Source organism: Amblyomma maculatum, chromosome 6 (assembly GCF_055883805.1).
Source record: "Amblyomma maculatum isolate TAMU_Amacu chromosome 6, ASM5588380v1, whole genome shotgun sequence".
NCBI classification, from domain to species: Eukaryota; Metazoa; Arthropoda; class Arachnida; order Ixodida; family Ixodidae; genus Amblyomma; species Amblyomma maculatum.
Window position 1 is genome coordinate 110,940,412 of NC_139349.1, and position 16,519 is coordinate 110,956,930.

Consider the following 16,519-nt stretch of genomic DNA (forward strand, 5'->3'; position numbering starts at 1 on the left):
TTGTGACCGGAGGATTCTTCCTCAGAAGGCCCCCCAGTTTTGTCTCTTGCTCGCGCTGCTGGCGCATGTACTGTAAGTGTGTCTGGTTGCCCTCCCCCCTTATATCTTTCACTTCGCTCAACTGCTCTGAACCGGACTGCGGTCTTTGTAGCGAGCAATAATTGGTTGAAGTTTTGATGTAGCCCGGACCCATGGTGAGAATAAGGTTGAGCGACTTAGAACCACGTGCAGATGCGCAGAAAACTATAGAGGTCAAGGTCGTGAGAAGTGAAGGGAGAGCAAAGGGAAAAACAGATCTGGTTCTGGCATGGTGGGTTTATGCGAACGTTGGAGCTGTTTGGGTGTTCTCGTATGATTGACGTCAGTCGCTTTAAGGATTGGGGGATGCCCCAAAGAGCGCGCGCTCGGCCGTTGGTGCGTGCGGACTTAAACTTGGAGATGGGGATTGGATCTACAACTCCGCTAATAAACTGAAGAGACCGCTTTGACTTGGGGTAGTGGGAGGATTCCAGGCTTAGCGTAGCTTCCTTCGATCAATGCGTGTAAAACAAACTTCGGAATGAACAGCTTAAGAATGTAGCTCTCCAAACTCGCAATCCGAGCAGTTATTATGGCGGAAGCCTTACTTTTCTGTTTGCGAAAATGTGTCCGCAAAACGTGGAAGCAAAATGTAACGCGCGATATGACGTCACATTAAGACCAGGCTGGTAGTCATGAATGTGTATGTCATGATAAGTGGTATATAAATTTCATGTCACGTGAGTCATAGTTTAATCATGAGTCATAGTCACATGGTCATAAGTCAGACGGGAGATCAAATGTGCATCACGGCGGAGTTCATGACTTGCGTAAGTCAGTAATGAGCATGACTAGTGTCCAGTCACGACTCTCAAACTCTCGAAAGTGCCGAGTCACGACACTCGAAAGTGCTGAGTCATGACATTCTAGGAGCTACTAAACAGCAGCCAACGCATATATGCTTTCTCGCATCTCCAATATAGGTCTCTGCAGTGCGCTCAAGTTTTCGTGACATGCCTTTAACGCGACAGCTTTAAAGAAAATCCGCCCTCTGGCAGGTGTCACATGGCCGATCACTGATTGGTATGTAGGTTGTGTGACGTCATGCGACCACGGTTGGCAGGATCTGCCACCTCGGGCAGCTCCTTTGGGATGAGTTGGTGAAACCCGCGATCCTAGGACCCCGATTCACATCGGACACGCCACCCTCTACATGTCAGGCAGATACATTCGTAGGTCTTCGTTAAATCGGGGCTGTTTTATCTTAGTTACGTGGCCTTTCACATAGCGCCTGGGTTTACGACTGTGTACAAGTGACTCTGTGTGATGCAGTAGCAAAGTAATTGGAGTGAGTGGCTAAGCGAGCACTACGCGAACGAGGATCCTCAATGGCTGCCTCAGACGAGAATTACGGGAATGACGGGATCCTTTAATTGGCGCTGTCACGTCATACCCTAAAGATGGACTTCAGATGTGCGCCATTTTTTTTTTTTTCATCTGAATAATGTGCAGTACACTTTTGTTTGAAAAGTAAAACGAAAGCTTCCAGGTTTCTGAATGATGATTTCCGGCCTCAAACCCCTCTGAAATCCGCCTTTTTCACAAGGCCGCTCTACGCATGCGCGCCTCTCCCCTGGTTGAAAACAAACCACCAACCCAAGCAGCGCATGCGCAGTTCGTGACCTCCGCGATCGGCGCAGCCGTAGCTTATCTCGGAGGCCATGTGTAGTTAATATTCGTGACAGGCGTGTGCGATAGATGGCGGTAGCTGTCAAGAACACACCTCCATTTCGCAGGTGGTTGCATCTCCCAAGGACGTTTTCAACCAGCAGCAGAATTTTAACGCGGTAGCGTTAAGGAGCTCGTGTCGCAGAAAAGCCGGTGTCGTCGGCGGTGTTTGCCGTGAGCGATAAATCCCTGCATGCACTTCATAAATAAAAAGGAATAAAAAGCAACTTCCATGTACGGCGCTGCCCCGACACGTGGCGTGCCACTCGCCCCTGACGTTTCGCCGTGCACCCTCACGGGTTATAAAATCAAGCGTCTTTCCTTTCTTTAGATCACTATCTTCGCTCACCCGCTTCTCCCCTTCGGGCCGCGCGGGTACCGGTGCGAGGATGCCCCAATACCCTTGCGTTTAATAAGTTTTCTCGCTCTCTCCCCCTTCCAACATCCAGCGTGCGTCACTCGACCAGTGGTGTTTAGGCGACGCGGCTCCTCTTTCCGCTCACAGCGCGATTGCTAGGTGCAGCGTTTGATGCCGGACGCCTCTGACGTGATCGCTGCGCCGTAGCGCTTCTGCTGGGAAAGCGTCCCCTGCGATGTAATAACGCTATCGCGTTCCGCTCTTGAAGGCGAAGCTTAAGCGTCCTCCAAATTTTCAACCACTCCCAGAGGGCGCCACATTTTGTGAAAAAGTCTGATTGTGATTCTGATACACTTAAACGCATCTGGCGATTTGGTGGCCGCGCGCGCCGGTGTGTCGTGATCTTATGGTATTTCTAGTTAGCAAAATAGTGGTTGGAGATCTCGAGCGAAAGACCTGTAATGGAGCAGATGACTAAAAAATATCAAGGCAGCCTGAAAAATAAAAAGGATGCAAAACGAAAAACAGAATTAGGTGAATGGAGTTGAAATTGTCCCACGTTAACCAGAGCGTTGGAAGGAAGTAGCCTGCACTATCGACCACAAACCATTAAGGAACGCAGTTCTGCATGCAGAAAAAAAGTAGAACACACGCCAGAGCTGCTAGCAAGTGCCGACGGCAAAAACGATCACAGGTGGCGGAGGCAGTTGTTCTGTGCGCGTGCCATTTTGTACACGCTTGCTGGAAAGTGGGACCGCAACGAAAATAGGCACACTTTTATGAAACTCTTTCCGCGGAAATTTCGTTGACAGCCCTCTTCCACGTATGGGCCAGAATGCGCCTCCCATCTCCCATGCGCTGCGCGATTTGCCACCTGTGTTGCGCACGAGCGACCATAATCGCGTGGGAGACGGGGGAGGGTAGTTAAGCGTTGTTCGTATGTTGCGGAAAGCGTGCCTGGTAAGCATTTGTCATCGTTTCGGCACTGTCCGCTGTCCGCTGCAGCGACCAATTGCGACCGCTTCGCACCGCGCACTGCGTTTTGTCTCCTGCAGCTCGAGTACAGGCCCCCCATCTCCGTCCGCTCGAAATGCTTAATTTGTAAACGCCCAGCGGCACAGCCCGAGAGATGCGCATGGTTCAGAGGCGACGCGCGCTCTCCAGCCGTCCTTTTTCCACTTCGCTTTGGCGTTCTTTGACTGGGTATTTGGGTATTCGCTTGCGCACTTGCATGCATTAGGATGAGCCTGTGTTTTTCTTTTTTTCTTTTTGAAGGAACGCGAGTTTGGTTGATTATTTATCTAAAAAAGTTTCACGTCCGCCGCTCTACTCTGCATTTACCTCGGCTTCCCTCCGCGCACCGGCAGGCGAGAAAGTGCACGCGGACTACTATGTTGCAGTGGTCGTTATGGAAGTGCGCGACAATCCAGAAGTAATCAGGAGAGCGGTGAAAACCTGCACGAGCGGAATGCGCGGCGGTTCGCGTGTGCGCGTTGCACGACCGGCACTGCATTGTCCCGATGCGCGTACATTGCGGGAACAACACACATCGGGACCGCAGCGTACTCGTACGCGGTCTTGAGTTTGCCACGCACTATGCTGGCAAGGCAGGAAGGATCGTCGCCACATAATTTACACAACCCCGCCGGGGTGGCGCAGTGGTTACGGCGCTCGACTACTGTTCCCAAGGACGCGGGATCGAATCCCGGCCTCGGCGGCCGCTTTTCGATGGCGGCGAAAAACAAGGCGTCCGTGTGGTGTGCGATGTCAGTGCACATTAAAGAACCCCAGGTGGTCTAAATTTCCGGAGTCCTCCACTACGGCGTCTCTCATAGCCTGAGTCGCTTTGGGACGTTAAACCCCACAAACCAAACCAAACCAAACAATGTACACAGTGATCACAATCGTCGCTTCATTTGTTTGGCCAAGTTAGAGGGCTGATCCGGGATTTAGCTCTCGGCGAGATTTCTGCCGTTTCATACCTTGCATAGCCTGTCGCCAAAGGCATCAGATTGAGGTTTGCGCTTTATGCTTGTATGGGATCATATTTATTGTGCTAATACGTGCGCCTACTCAGCTCTTATACTTTGTTACTGTTCTTAACACTGTGAGACCTCATCCAACAACATCGAGGTCAGCACGACCTTTATTAAAATTCAAAGGAGGGGTACTGGACACCCAGACAAGCTGCGCTCAAAGCGATCCACATTCTTATCATTATCTTCCTTCCCTACTCCTAGATAACCTCTCAATTGCCTTAGCTCCCGTTACAAAAGAAAAAAAAAAGAGAGAGAGAGAGAGAACAATGTTGGGACAGGCGGACAGGTTTGTCCTGTCCGCCTACCCGCCGTGTGTGTCCTCCTTGTGCGCTAGCACCATGCCTGAATTCGTTCACCAACTAGCCCAGTTAAGAGCATTGACATTCTCTACTATTAATGTTCATGCCGGAGCCTGGGGAGTCGGCGCATTCCCAAATAATATGATCTGGTGTGCCTTTTTGGCCGCAATTTTTGCATTTCGAATCTTCTTCCTCTCCGGTCTGTGTCAGGAATATCCAGACCGGGCAGGGCAGGTGTAGTTTCTGGCTTGAAGCCGCCTCCAAATGCGCGCCTCATTGTTAGAGAGAGACCGATCTGGGGGTGGGTAGCTCTTTCGATTTAATTTGTAGAATTCAGTGACTTTATTGTATGTTATGGGCACAATCTATTATTCCCTTTAAGTCGGAATCTTCAATTGCTGCCCGGTGATAGAGATCTCGGGCTAGCAAGTTGCCAGGGACAGATTCGTGTGCAGGTATCCATATGATGGAGATAGTTCGATTAATGGGATTAGCAAGGAGGATCCTTTTGGCCTCCTCCGAAACTGTTCCTTTTCCGAAATTCCTGACAGCCGTTTTGCTGTCACTAATGACTACTTTTGCCTGCGTGCCAAGTTCCAACGCAAGCGACCGCTATTGCAACTTCTTCAGCTGTGTTCGTGTCACGAGTGCGTATCGAGGCCCGAGGACTGTGACGCGAAACTGCTATAAGCAACTAGGATAAGCTTGGCCATGTGTGGCAGGTTGATTTCTGCTCTGATATAAAGTGTCTAATTACTAGCACTACTGCTAGAGCGTTGTGTCTGGTGGACGCATTCCTAGTTGCTGCGTGACGTAAAAAACAACACAGCCTACGGCTGTTACATCATCTTAGCAATGATGGGGCGCTGAGCGGGTTGTTTCATGATAGGCCCTACACTGGTTATCTGATTGCCGACGCGCGTTCATTTCAGCTCCCGTTGTGTGCAAGTAGGACGTGCTTCCGACAAGGACAGCCAGGTTTCCCTGAAAAAAACTGCGTGCGGGTTTCGGTCGCGTGAGCCGTGCCGAGGACGGCAGTGCCCCACTCGGTTGCCGTGGTGTCGGCGAGGGTCGCTGCTGTGCCACCAAAGCGTGTCGTAGTCGTCCTTCGATCGCCGTGTGGGGCGCGCGCTTGACCGGAGTGCGTGGCGAACGCTGGCCATCTATTTTGCACCGTTAGTGTACGCGTGGTGGTGCTGCACGCGGTCGCGCAACGCTAAGCATGGAGGGAGGAGCGCAGCCTCTTGCGCCCGTGAAAACAGAAGCAAGCGCGCGATTGCGTTGACCCGATCGAACGAGGCCCCTGCGAATGACGTCAAAAAAGTGGGACCCGTACTGCGCTTTGCGAGGCTTCAGAGTTGGCCTCGTTGCTGATAAAAAGTGAGTCGCGGCCTGGCGGCAGCGAGGAGGTTCGCCGCCAGTCGCGCGTTGTGACTCGCTCGACCATCACCGCGCGAGTTCAGTCTAACGCGGCTTATCGCAGTCGTTTCGTCAGAATGTGGGACCGTAAAATTCCCCTTGTGTGATGGTTGCTTGCTGTTCAGTAAACATGGTGGCCCATGCAGGACTGTATAATCAAACAGCTCGTTAACAAATACATACATACATTTCGCCCCGCCTTCTCGCAGAACATTAGCCGTGGCGGAGCACACTAATTAGTTCGAAGTGGTTTAAGCATAAAGTTATCACCTGCCAGTGGAGTCGAAGTATACCGTGCTTTACCTGAATCTTGTTGATAATATATCGTGAATGAAGGCTTAGAACCGTAGTGAGTTATCATTGTATTTTATCTTAAATGCATTCTTCTTCTTATTTATTTTTTTTTTTTGCGTGTGTGTGCAAAACATCTGAAATTTCACGTTTAAATGATGTCCGTTTCCGCATTTTTCGCTCACCCGTTGTCAAACGAAGTGCGCGATTTTCTGTGATCTTTCCCGCAGTTCACTACTACTTCCTCGTTGGCATTTTTATTCGCTTTTATTTACGTTATTTGAACGAAGGACAATCAGAGAGTTTATTAGCAGCATGTTCCGGGCGGATATCCCAGTTACGGTGTCGGTCACGGTCAGATGCTTATTACGTTGCCTTCGGAGGCGGTACACGAGAGCATATCTCTTCCCGCATGTCCAGGAAGCGCTGGTTCGACCTTGCCCGATTCGGTTTCGGATTCGGCACCTGCGGCTCTCCGTGCTCATTTGCCTGGTTCGAGGGAAACCTGAATCAGTGGCAAAGCTTAGCGGGTGACGCGCGCTGTGCCTCTCACCTGCTGTGTGGTGGAGAAAACCGCTGTATATGCTTGGGACCGCACTGGGCGCGGAAAGGATTAGGCCGAGCCTGCTCCGCCCGTATGTCGCACGCTAAGCCCTCTACCGAGGAACCTGGCAAGCGCGCGGAATGCCCCTTCCCCTAAGGCCTTAACGATGGGCCTCTGCTAATTGTGAGCCCCGCTAATGAACTGGTGTAGGGGTCTCTGTAATAGTGCATCGTACGTGATAATGAAAACCGCGGTTGATACTAAATCCATAGACGTGACGGAACTCTCCGCATGCGGACGTGTCTCGCCTCTGTCCTAAACAGATGCGGATAACAAACATATAGCACGAGTGAAGCTTACAACGGTCCAAATTAAGGGCGACGAAGATGTGCTGGGCATAATCAGCTTGAATACCGAAACACACGAATGCGACTTTGCGAGGCGCACAGCACTCGTGCAGCCAGGCAGTGTGACAAGCACCGCAAGATATAGTATAAAAATAAATCGCAGTGTCCTTTCTCCCTGCTTTGTTTTCCGCGTTGCTGTTCGTTTCATTTCCGAAACCCGCCCAGGTTTGTCTGCTTCCGCTAATTGCGAAAACAGATATTGTAGCGTGCAAAAATTTTTTTTTATTCCTATTGTGTCACTATTCAAAAACCAACAACCAGTAGCAACTGCTAAGGCAGCTCCCAACCTTATGCCGCTGATGGCGATTCGCCGCTTCCTGGTGATCTCCTGCCGTGCGCCAGAATAGGGCGAGTTTTTGCGGCGGTCCAATTTGAGCTCCGCTTTTCTTCACAAGTACGGCACGCACGCAGTTGCAATTTTCCACACTAGTACGGACTCCTTTCAGGCCACTGGACAAAAAAGTTTAAGGTCACTGCACCAATTTTCCAATGCGCTAGCGGGGCTTTTCTTTTCGCAACCAAAAGTCGGCAAGCGGGGCAAAAGGTGCTGCGACCGCCAAGAATCCCCATACCGCTCGCGCGGCAGCTCCTGGCTCCCTTTTTTTTTTTTTTTTTTTTTTTTTTTTTTTTTTAACTTTCCCCTAGCTGCGAGCAGAGGAGACACACGAAAATACGAGCGAGCAGCGAGACCGACTACTCAGTCACTATTTTATCGCCTGGTCGAACTGCAATAGACATTGGACGCGGCAAATATACCTAACGTACTTCAAATTTGAGCACCCTCATATGGTCTTCTGCCGGCTTGTTGCCGTACACACGTTGTTCCGCTGCTTCGTTAGCGCTTCACCTCTCGCTGACTATTACACAGGTCGTCAAACATTGGTTGTCCCCGATCGTGGTGACCTCTTACGCCGCTAACGGCATTCGCGATGAATTACTTAAGTTGCTTGTTACTGGCCGCGAAATTACGGAGGATGAGGGGCCGATGCACCCGCAAGGAATCGGATGCGCGAGCAGGAGCGTCGCGACGTGGTCGCACGAATTCTGAATGCCATCGGGAGCGATTGTTGAGCGCAGCGGGCCAGCCGACTGCCGAACGATTGGGCGGGGGACAGACACTCTGGTCTTTCCTGTTTAGCTGCACGATCTTCGGAATGAAGAGGGACGAGAAGTGTCCATCGGGAACCGATCACGCGCGCACCGCCGAGAAAGGATGGAAAGTGGGCTGCTGTCTCCGGCAGCTTGCGTAACGCCCGGTTGCTGGCGTATGCATCGTGCACTAGGCTTACAAGCTCTTCTCTCTCTCTCTCTCTCTCTCTCTCTCTCTCTCTCTCTCTCTCTCTCTCTCTCTCTCTCTCTCTCTCTCTCTCTCTCTCTCTCTCTCCACCCTCTCTCACCGTCACCATCGTGGGCTAATAAATAATGACCGCAGGGTTCCGCGACTGCCAGCCGCATTAGAAATATACACGTGGAAAGACGGCGGAGCAGAAGGAAAGAAGCGAATTGAGAGACCCCGCAAGGCGCACGTCACGACCGTAGGCACGGCTAGTTGTGACGAGCGTGAAGCGGCGGCGCCGCCTACGTTGCCGAGGTCGCGGTCGAGCGGCTTCCTCGCGAAGCGTGAGCGCGTGCACGGCGTTGGAGAGGTTTTCGTGCGTGCGCCGCGGAGGGCGGCAATTTTCCCTTTTTTTTTTTCTTCGTTGTTTTTATCCGTTGCGGACTCGCGGTGCGCGACTGGCGGCGGCAGCAGCGACCGGTACCCTGCCCGCTTCGCAGCCGCGCGCATCTTTGCCCGAGCTTTTTTTATTTATTTTATTTTTTTATTGTTATTGTGATTATTCTTGTCATGCGGGTAATTTTGTTCCGTCTTGTTTAGGAAGCAGCTCGTCTCCGCCCTGAAGTCAAAGAGAGATGGAATGGGGGAAAATAAGGAAAACACGCTACAAAGGGACAGTGAAGAAGGAGAAAGAGGGCGCGATAAAAGCGTGCCAGCGTAGAAATAATTAACGCGATGCGATGGGCATGGCACACGGCGCTCTCGTCCACTCTTTACACGGGCCAGCGGTTTCGCCCCCCCCAGCCCTCTCCATCCGGGCCTTGCCCTCACCCACGCCACGATCCGCACGCTCGCGCGGTTTGTATGGATGCGTCCGTTTTCAGGTTACTCTTTCTGTCTTATCCTTTATTTTTATTTTTTTTTTATTCGTTTATACCGCCGCTATCCTGATCACGCAACCTTGAGGACGCATGCTTGGCGCCGCGGCTGTCTGCGCAGGGGAGATGAGTGGTCTAGAATAATGAACCGTTGGTTTATTAAACAATTTCGATAACCCCACACTGCCGTCCGTCCTGTCGGCGAATGTATGTTGCGATGGCGCTGTCCCGGGGACTCGCTTCAGCGCGAATGTGTTTTCAGTTATTGACGAGGTGAACGCCACGAAACCGAACGTCGTTAGTAATAGATTGCTTCGTGAATAATCGCGTTTTTGCGGACCTTTGAACGAACCGGCGATTCTTTCAAGTCCTCTTCGCGCTCGTCTTGGACGGATTCACCTGTTCGCTAGTGTCGGGTTTCATTAATATCTATTTTTCAGTTACTCAGCGACGTCGGCTAGGGAAGGGTTGTGGCTGCTGCTGCGCACCGGAAACGGCGCACCGGAAACGGCAGGGACCGTCAGCGTTGGTTCTACAGACTGCAGCCCTCTGTCATATAAGCGCGTCATCCTTGCGCCGCTGCTTTGTATACTCTAAAGAAATTGGGGCGAGATCGATGGAGTTCACGAGCAGCACTGAGCGTTCGTTGAGTCGGGCATCGATTCTAAATGAGATGCCGGCATTCGCTCAACGGCAGTTGCAGCACCGACGCTCCGCGTGCTTCCACCTGATTGCTGGGTCGTTTGGTTCGAAATGTGTATACGCGTGTGCTTGTTTTTCATACATCTTCCTTTTTATTTTAGCTTCGTAGGTGGCTCGCACTTGACTTGGTTTTTTTCTTTGTGCGAAAGCACTTGGTTTTGATGCTTAACCGGCACTTCTCGATCGCTTTTTGTTTTTCCTCGCAGCTTCAAAGACGTAGGTGCACCAGAGCTATTTAATATTTACCAGTTGCGAAATTTACCATAGTGCTCATGTATAAAAAAAAAATGGCGGTTTCGTTCAAGAGTTGTAGTACGCAGCAGGAATCCTTAGACATAACAGCCGTTGAGGTAATTAAGGTGAAAAAGAAGATAGTGAAAGAGTGATTTCCAAAAAGCAATGATGGCAATGGCAGAAAGCTTCTATTGACCGCTTCTAGATGGCGCGACAATTCCTAAGCACCTGACAAGTGTGTATTAAAGCCAGTCAATTTTCGAAGCGGAGTTCCCGAGACAAGCATTCCCAGCACCTGCTAAAGGACTCGATAAATTAGAGGAGTGTCACCTTTGGCGTTTACAAACATTGCCCTGCAACGGCCCTGCTAGAATGCACAAAATTAGCCCGGGAACTTTCTCAGCAGAATTACATTTTGCGGCCAGAAAGCAGACCTTTACCACATGGTATATGGGCTTGACAAGAAAGCCAAGCCATACCTCGTAAAGAAAACCGAACGTGGGTGGATTGGGAGGTGGCCCTGTTCAGCTCCGACCTCGCAGCACAAAGGACCTTGCTAGCGAAAGCTCGGACAGCGACATCAGCCAACGGAGTCCCGGACTGAGGACCCGGCCAACCCCGCCCTTAACTCATAACCCATTTTCCCAAATAAATGTTTTACACTACTACTACCTACTGGTATAACTCAAAAGTTCTGAGGTGCACTGTCTCAGGAGTGGGGAGGGAGGGTGGTCTTCTCTTCACACGCGATGCTCAAGCGAAGTTCGCTGTAGCATGCTGGCTGTGTGTGTGCTTTCAATCTTTTCGCTCGGGCACTTAATGAGTCTGGTCAGCCAATCAGGTGCCTGCGTACCGACCGCTCCGGGACCGAGTCCGGAAGTGGCACGTCGCGGTTTTACGAGCGCTGCGCGCCCTCCCGAGTTTTCGGGAATCGCTGGCTGAGGCCGCGGACTTCGGTGAATAGGGAAACTTTCTCACCTTTCCTTTCGGCACGAAGTTGCGCGTTTGGATAGGCGCGCATTATTACTAGGGGTCTTTTCTCCTCTGGCTCCTCTCGTTACCTTTATCAGCGGCCGGTCACTGATAAGAGACCGGGGGAACCGAATGGCGTCACGTGAGGCCTCTCCTCTCCTAGGTCTGAAAACGCTGTGGGTCGTCGTTCGTCGACTTTTCATTTCTTTTTGTTGTCAGAGTTTCTTGAAACTCTTCTTAGGTTCGGATTGCGCCCTGTATCTTGAGGAGCAGCAAGGGAGCTGACTTTTCTGCCTGTTGCTGGGCGATTGACGCAGTTATGCGCTGCACGGCACCAAACCCGAAACAGTCCCAAGTCCTGGAGTTTAAGCAGATAGCGGACTGCGCATTGGTTTCGGAGAAGGGGGGGGGGGGGGGGGGGGGGGGGGGTTGGCAGGGCAGTGCTGGCTAGAAAATGTTCACGCGGGGCGTTCCGAGCAGCTTAACAGTTTCTGATGCAGGCCGGAAAAAGGATAGAAGGCTGCAATCTCATCTGGAAGCGGCGGGGTGACGCGATCTGTCCGCCCACGTTTTGTGCAGGTCGCGATCGTGTCCTTTCTTTCTTTATTTTTTTTTTTCGCCGCAGCTCGATTCCGGGCAGCGGGGAAATCAGTGGACTTGGTCCAGAACTGGCAGGCGCTCGAATAGCGAAGGCTTCAAACAACAGCCTGCTCAAAAAAAAAAAAAAAAAAAAAAAAAAAAGGGGGGGGGGGGGGGTGAAAGCGACAATCGTAGGTAGTGCGTACGGGACAGCGAGGTCAAGAAAAGTGTCAGCCATGGAGAAAGAATGAAAAATGTTTATTGCGGTGCGCTTGGGCCTTGAGGCGGCCGGTTGTGTGCAGTGCGACAGAAGTGCGATCGCCTGTGCTCGTAGATACTTTTGTGTAGCGCATGCTCATTTGCACCTTCTGCTTGTTTTTGCTTTTTCCCTCAAAGCTGTAATGGTTATGTACAGGCGCGCTGCTCCTGAATTGACCTCCGGAGGAAGCGTACGAAAGAGAGTTTCACCAGATTCCGGTTGCATTTTTCTTCTTGTTTGCAATGCGTAAAACATTCCTGTTTATCGATCACTAAGCGTTTTTTTGTCGACGACCGGTAAATAAATTGCAATTTGTTTTTGTTTTTATTTCACATTACGACTTCAGCAGCCGAGCGATGGCTGTGACGTCACAATCAAGCCTACGCACGAGATGTAAAGAGAGCGACATAATCGCTGACTCTTCACTTGCAGGGAGTCCTGTTCTTGAGAGAGGCTGGCTTTTGATTTGTAGTCAGTTTGGATGACAGAGAATTGATTATATGGCAGTTTATTCTTATTCCTCAGGTGACAGAGAGTTGGCTCTGACGTCACAGCCATCGCTCGGCTGTTGAAACCGAAACTGTAACAGGGGAGAAAAGAAATTCGATTACGATTTATTCAGCGGTCGTAGGCCAATATCGTGTGGCGATCCGTGTACAGTAATGTCTTAACCATCATTTCAAAGGATTAAACAGGAACTCAAAAGTTAGGTGTCCCCTACTTAAGCAGCTTTAAGCAGCTTACCAGTAGCGCTTAGTAGGAAAGTATATCTTACCTGTAGTCACCTCTGGGGCTGAAACGTGGAGGCTAACGAAAAGGCTTCTGCTTAAGTTTACGCAAGCGTGCAGAGTGGGTGGGAGAAATAGCTAGAGTTAATGAAAAAAGAAAGGTGAGCTTGGGCGGGGCATCTAGTGCGAAGAGATAATAGCCGATGGTCGGAGAGGGTAACCAATTGGATTCCAAGGAAGGAAAGTGTAGTAGAGGGCGGTTGGCAGAAAGCTAGACGGGGGCCAGGCGGATGCAGCTAGCACAGGACAGGGTTAATTGGAAGACAATGGGAGAGATCTCATTCAAGCACTTTATCCCGGTTCACAGAACTAACATTTTTCTGAAAGGAGACGGCGATACGTTGACGATGTTATTGGTGTCTCAGATATTGCTAGGGGAATTGGTATTTCCGCTGCAAAGGCTATGGCGTGGCGTTGGTAATCACACCTCCCGAGATGGCGCTGCGTCGTCTGCCGATCACACCGTTTGCCTGCGACGAATGCTCGTCGCTGCCACTGGGATTATCCTTGTGTGTTGATAACAGGAGAGAGCTAGCAGAGGAGGAGCGAGAGCTTCGTTTCAGACCGGCCGTGGGTTTCACCACAGTGCGGTGGCGTTTGGGGTTTCCTTTTTATTTTTTTTGTTCTATGTTTCGCGGTATGTACAAGTGGAAAAAAAAAAGAAAAAAAAAAACCCCAAAAAATAATAGTAGTTGCATATTCACGGTTGAGGGAGCGTTCGCTGATAATCCTTTAGTTTTTTTACCCTTGCGGGCTCGCTTATTGAAACCCGCTGCCGCAACCGTTAATTGCAACTCAGCATTATATAGTACGGGCGTTTTCTAGCGCGCCGTGCACGCGTCGCCCTCTCACCCACCCTCTCTTCCGAGCACCTGCCGCCGTCGGCCCGGGGTCGGAACGGTGTCCTGGTTGCGCGATGCTGTTTGCTGTGTTGCTTAAGCGGCGACGACGAGTCGCGTGTGTCCTGTGCGCGGCGCTGAAGCGTGTGTTTTTGCCTGTGTGTGACTTTTCCCTTTTTCTTTCTCCTCCCTCTACCCGGCCTCCTCTGTGTTCCAGGCAAAGCTAACCAGGTCAACCGCGGCAACTGAGGAAGCAGCAGGCTCATCGGCCCCCGTCAGCGACTGCGGTGAGCTCGAGCGCCGAACGGGCTTCATGCATACGCGATCCTCTTATGCGCGCACGTGCCCAGCACGCGGCGCTGGAAAACGCGCCCGGCTTTCGTGACGGTTCGGTCGCGGGGGAAATTTAATTCGCCGCTGCTGTGTGGACTGAGTGGAGGAAGAGCAATAGTACCGTGAGAGGCACCCGTCTTGATCGGGGATGGCTGCCGCGGCTAAGTCACTTCTCATCAGTATTTCCTCATGCTCAGTCAAGCTGTGCATTGTCGAGTTCCAATTTTCGTTTTGCACGCGGTAGGCGTAGTCTTCTACGGCGCTGTCCCCCACTTTGAGGCTCGACAGCCAGCGTCGTCGACAATCAAGATTGTCATTAACGTCGTCCGCCTACGCTGGTGTACGAGGTGCGCCCAGCAACAAGCGTGCTCCTCCTACCTTCTCTTGCTCCCGGGGCGCTAGCCCATCCCGAGCCCCCGCTTGGGTCGATTGAACGAACAGATGAGCGATGGGGACGTAGTAGTAGACCTTACCGACGGGCGTTCCTTGCGTTTCGCGAGGCACGAGTGGAAAAAGAAGCACAGAGAGACGGCCGATATTCTCATCAGTGCATGAGCTGCTCGCGTGTCTGCATAATAAAGGATGCACGACGCGATCTCGGGACGATGAATATTTACGCCATTATAGCCCTTATATGGGACGCATGTCGCCCCGCGCTTTCTTGGAGAGGGACGCGAGCTCGAAAGAAAGGAAGCATTGCCCCCCACCCCCCGTCTTCCTTTGCATAAACGTTGTCACGGCTCCGGATATCCCGTCAGTGACTGCCAGAGCACTGGGGTTCCCGGCTCCTTTGCTTGCGGAAGGGGGTATGAACGCGACGTCGATTAACCGTCGAAATTGCGGGGCTGCTTCTCCCCTAGTTTCCATACTTACTGCAAGTATATTGAACGTGAACTGCAAGTATGGCGCAGGTTTCGTTTTGCGCGCGCCCCTGTATGACGGGTGCTAAATTTGACAGCCGTTTCATCTATATAGCTCATTAAAGCTTTTCAATCAAACAATCAGTAGCTGAGGTCAAGAAATGTTCTCCCTTTGCGTGCTTGCTGGGACACAATAGGAGGCACAGTCCGGGAAAGAGGGGGAGAGGACCTACTTTCTAGGGAGTGGAGGAATAGCCCCTGGTTAGTGAGTTTGGTGGGCGCATGTTGGGGAGGGGGCTGGCTGATGTTGCCTCCCGAGGGTAAAGGCCTCGCTCTCCGAGGCTACAGACATGCGTTAGCATTTTTCGCATTTTTATTGGGGTCATTGCCTACGCAGTAATTCGGAACCGTCGACAGACCCCATAACTCAGCGCTATATGAAGAAACTTAGCCATTTTTTAATTATTATTTCGTTCGCCTCCTTGCGTGCACTAGCTCTCGGCCATGTTCGTGGCGAAATATTTGTTTGGATATGAGGCCCATTGAACTCCATGTTGCAGCGTGGTTGATTGTTGGTCATGCATTCTTTCGGATTTCTCGGCAAGAAATTGTAGCCGCGGAATGGATATATATATATATTTTTTAAATAAGACCTGTCCGTGTGGAAACGGGCGTTCTGGCACGTGTGAATGCATCTGGGAAATCGGCCCCGAGAAACTGCGGAAATAAAGTTTGCACCACCACCACCACCTAAACATAATCCTCTGATGAAGAAGCGTGATCGCGCAGTGCCGCATGAGGAGCTTGGCACTGACGTCATCGTGGACGGAGATCCTTGTAAGTTGCGCCGTGTTGGGCTACCTGCATATATAGTAGAACGCAGCAGAACAGGGATAATGTTCCAAAAAAACAGCGCGAACAAACGCGGACGAAAGGAAGAAACCTCAGGAACAAGCGCTGACTCTCAACTAAAATTTAATCACAGGAAACACGCTTATATAAGGAAACAGAAACAATAAAACACAAAAACCAGAACGCACGTGTTACTATGTGATATCCAGATATGCACCCTCACAGTCACGCAGGAGTGAGGTTGCATATCTGGATATCACATAGTAACATGTGCGTTCTGGTTCTGGTATCTTATTGTTTCTGTTTCCTTATGTAAGCGTGTTTCCCGTGAATACATTTTAGTTGCGAGTCAGCGCTTGTTCCTGAGGTTTCTTCCTTTCGTCCCCGTTTGTTCGCGCAGTTTTTTTGGATAATGTATCACCAACTCGCCCGCTTAACTATCCTGTGGGAAAATGGTGTTTGCAATTGTAGCCGTAGAGACTGCCTGCCGTGCCAGCTGGATGCCCAACGAACGAAGGAGCCCCTTCGGCTGCTGGAAGCGACCGACACTCTGATCAAACTCAAGGGTGCTATAGTCAAGCTTACATAGTCCTTTGCGAAGAGGTGCTATACAGACAGTGACAATCGCGTCCCGTAAGATGAGAAACGGAGTGAGGTATAACTTTGCGAAGCGAAAACGAGGATGGGAAGTGAAGTGGCAAGCAGGTTGGTCGGCTCCCTTGTCCAGGGTTCCGCTGGCTTTTGCTGTTCCACGGACCAGGCCTGGGACGACGATCCTTTGCTGGACGTCCAACGCTTGGCTGAACAGTTTCGCTTCCTACTGCTTTAATGTGTGGAACGAGAG

General features: G+C 51.1%; 1 protein-coding gene across 8 annotated transcripts in view; it reads left to right on the forward strand.

Moving 5' to 3' along the window:
* The window catches only part of LOC146186578 (poly(rC)-binding protein 3-like), a 364,017-nt gene that overhangs the window by 83,484 nt on the left and 264,014 nt on the right, over positions 1 to 16,519 (forward strand). For 7 of the 8 annotated variants that reach the window (XM_084607303.1, XM_084607300.1, XM_084607298.1 and 4 more), the window contains exon 3: positions 13,848 to 13,917. The exons of the other annotated variant lie outside the window; for it this stretch is intronic. The gene's annotated coding sequence lies outside the window, so the exon portion shown is untranslated. The remainder of the gene's footprint in view (positions 1 to 13,847; positions 13,918 to 16,519) is intronic. 8 annotated transcript variants of the gene reach the window in all.